This window comes from Camellia sinensis, chromosome 10 (genome assembly GCF_055761805.1).
Source record: "Camellia sinensis isolate YWXY chromosome 10, ASM5576180v1, whole genome shotgun sequence".
NCBI classification, from domain to species: Eukaryota; Viridiplantae; Streptophyta; class Magnoliopsida; order Ericales; family Theaceae; genus Camellia; species Camellia sinensis.
The window spans coordinates 1946915-1951015 of NC_138970.1; positions in this window are offsets into that span (position 1 = coordinate 1946915).

Sequence of the window (4101 nt, forward strand, 5' to 3'; positions counted from 1 at the left end):
CTGCTCGAGCGGAAAGACTAAAAACTGGGCGAAGATTTTACATTTTAAACACAACCAACTTATTCCCAACTTGCCCAACACAACCCAAAGCTCGAACACAAAGAGTAAGGGATAGAAAGAGGATAAGACAACAGCACCCTTACGAAATCGAATCCGGATAACAGTTAAGCACAAAAAGGAAAATCGGGATCGCTATATCTTCACATACTTTTCTGAGTCTGCTTGCATGTATGGCCACCGGTATCCTTGCGAAATGGCTCTGTAAGCTAACGACCTCATGTGTCCTTCCTCCTTGGTAGCTTCCGCACACGCCTTCATGTATTTCGAACAAGAATGCTTCTACTTTGCTGGGGTGGACACACTTTAGATAAGGTCCTGAGAATGACTTTTTGTATAATGCCATAGATGGGGAGAGCCAAAATCGCTGTGACTTTGCTCTAATTTTGTTGGCTTTTTTCTTTTCTTCCGGTAAGACGCCGTCTTTTAAGAACAGTATGATGGGATCCATCCATGAGGGGTCTAATTCGGCGCAACACACCTCTTCTACTTCAGGGTCCTCAATGCTTGGTCTTGTTAGGTAGTCAATTAATAGTGGGTGAGGATGGATGTATCTGCCATTGACGCAAAACCTGCTAGTTCGTCTGCTCTGCTGTTTTCCTCCCTGCCAATCTGTTCTATCCTTACTACTTCAAATTTCTTGATCTCTGTTCCGACCAATTCTTGGTACTTGGCCATCCTGTCATCCTTTGCTTCATAGTCGCCATAAATTTAGTTTACCACCAGTTGTGAGTCGCTGTAGACCATTAGTTCGGTGGCCTTTATGTAGAATGCTGATTTGAGTCCTGCAAGAAGTGCTTCATACTCTACTTCGTTGTTTGATGCTGGGAAGCCAAGGTTGATTGCTTGCTCCACAACCAGGCCGTCTGGTGAGATGAGGACTATGCCAAGTCCTGCGCCATGCCGGTTGAATGCTCCATCCACAAAGAGCTTCCACATCTCTCCAACGAACAACTTCCAGCAAGTGGAGGGATCAGATGATGCCGTGGGGTCAAGAATGTTGCTGGTGTTTTCTTTAAAGTCCATGCTTGTTGTCTGCCCCTCGCTATCTGATTGTACCAAGTCTTTATTTGTTGGTGAGTCTTGGCTTGGTGTAGCTTGGTTCGCTTCTTCCTTGCTGTCTTTACTCTGGTCTGCCATGGGGTCTGACTGAGTATCCTGCACCAGGGGTTGCGCTATTCCGGCGTCAACTTCTATCCCTAGTTCGGTTATGTCAGTCAGGTCAACTGGGCAGATATGATGATTTCCTGGGGTAAATTCTGCGACAAAGTCTGCCAAAGCTTGGGCCTTTATCGCGGTTCTAGGTTGGAACTTGATGTCGAATTGTCCCAACTCTACTGCCCACTTCAAGATTCTCCTAGAAAAGTTCGCTCTTTCAAACAAAGCTTTTAATGGGAAAGCTGTGAGGACAACTATGGTGTGGGCGTGGAAGCAGTGCGACAACTTCCTTGATGCCATCATTAAGGCTAAGGCTAGCTTTTCTAGTGGCAAATATCTTGTTTCGGCACCCAGCAATGTCTTGCTGACATAATAGATGGGCAGATATTGGATTCCTTCCGCACGGACCAACACTGCGCTAATTGCGTGCTGAGAGACCGCCAGGTACAGGAAGAGTTCTTCTCCAGGTATTGGGTGACCAGCAGTGGTGGAGAGGACATGTATTCTTTCAAGCTTTCCAGAGCGCGGTCGCATTCTTCGTCCCATTCGAACTTGGCTTTTAACGCTTGAAAAAATGGTCGTAGTCTGTCTGACGACCGGTTAATGAATCGGTTGACTGCAGCTACCATGCCGGTGAGATGCTGTGCCTCTTTTACTGAGTTAGGCCTCTTCAGATCCTAAATAGCTTTGATCTGGGAGGGGTCTGCCTCTATACCTCGGTTGGTTACCAGGAAGCCTAGAAATTTGCCAGATCCTACACCAAGCGCGCACTTAGATGCATTAAGGCGCAACTTGTGTTTCTTTAGAATCTGGAACATCTCACCTAGGTCCCTTAGATGGTCAGTCTTGTCTTTGCTCTTGACCACCATGTCGTTGATGTAAGCTTCCATTGTTTTGCCTGACAATGGTTCAAACATCTTGGTGACCATCCATTGGAATGTTGCCCCTGCATTCTTTAGGCCAAAAGGCATGACCTTGTAGCAATACAATCCTCTTGGAGTGGTAAAAGACGTGACCTTCTGGTCTGGTTCGTACATGGCAATCTGATGGTAGCCTCTATACACATCCAGAAAACTAAGTCGGTTGTGCCCCACCGTTAGGTCTACCAGTTGATCTATCCGTGGTAGGGGGAAGCTGTCCTTTGGACATGCTTTGTTGACTGTCTTATAATCGACGCAGACACGCCATTTGCCATTCTTCTTTGGCACTACGACTGTGTTGGAAGTCCATCTGGGGTAGTGCACCTCGCTGATAGCTCCTGCTTCTAGCAGATTTCCCACCTCTTCCGCCACTATCTCGGCGTGGTTGAGCGCCGACCTACGAGTGTGCTGAATGATTGGTCTGGCGGATGGGTAGACATTGAGTTGGTGACAGATGAAGTTTGGATCGATGCCTGGCATGTTGTATGGTGTCCAGGCGAATACTTCGATGTTAGAGGTCAGGAATTCCAAGACCTCTAATCTCTCAGTGCTGGACAACGATGAACCGAGCAAAAAGAACTTATCCGGGTTCTTATCATCTATTCCTACCTTTACCAAGTCTTCCACCGCTTTTTGGTCAGCTGCTTTGCCGACATCTGCGAACAGTTCATTGCTCTCAGGTTCTTCCACCGAATGAACATATCCCTTGGCAGCGCGGCTGCCATTAACCGTGACGAAGCATTGTTTGGACATAATTTGTCTCCAAAGACCTCTTCAATTACTTTGTCTCCGTTGGGGAACCGCATTACTTGATGATAGGATGACGCTACTGATTTCATGGCATGGAGCCATGTTCTTCCCAAGATTATATTGTAAGTGGAAGGGACCTTCAACACCCAAAATTCCACTTGTTTGTCACGCTTCTTGCCCTGACTGGCAGGATAATTTTGCCGACTGGCCATTCTGGCATTGAGTTGAATCCGATCAGGAGGGATACAGCTGGTGCCAGGTCTTTGTCCTCTAATTTCAGTTGTTTGAAGGTGTCGTAGTACATTATCTCACATGAGCTACCTTGGTCTATCAGAATTCGTTTGACGTCATAATCCTTGATGCGGAGGGTGACGACCAGTGCATCGTTGTGAGGGCAATATATTTTTTCCAAGTCCTTGTCTGAAAAAGACATGACGTTCGTGGCCTCTGTTCTCTCCTTTTTGATGGTAGGTTGGGCACTTAATACCTCCCTTAAGTGCTTAGCCTTCTTGATCGACCCTCTGAGCTCGCATACACGCTCAGGTTCAAATACTCCATGTATCACATTGATCACACCTTGAGGTGGGGCGTCAATTGGCATTCCATTGGGGTTATTGTGGTCCTGGGGGGCTGGTTGCGTCCCTCCTTCAATGTATTTATCCAGGTGACCGGCTATCACCAACTCCTCCAGATGCTGTTTCAATGGCATACAATTTTCAGTGCGGTGCCCCTTTTCTTTGTGGAAGGTGCATCGTGATCTTTCGTCGTAGTCTTTCTGTGCTTCTCCTAGCTTAGCTGGCCATCTGACGAAAGGTTCATCGCGTATTTCGCTCAGAATCCAGTAGATCGGTTTCTTGAATACCGTGGTTATGACAGTGCGGACTCTCAGCCATCTTTTATCCTGGTCCTCACCGTTGTCTCACCTGCCTCGTCCATTTTTGTTCGAACGTTCTACCGTGTTGATCTTTGCTGCGGTCTTTTTATCTGGTACTGCAATCGTGCCAGATTTTGTTTTGGCATGGGCACCATCCTCCTCCACCCTGATGTGCTGATGCACTCTCCATCAAGGCCTCCATAGTAAGGGTGGTGTCATGGTGATTGAGTCCCTTAGTTTATTACCGACTGGAAGGCCTCTTTTGTACTATGCAATGGAGAGATTGGTGGGGCAGTCCCCAATCTGGTTGAATGTCTCCCAGTAGCGACTATTGTAGGATCT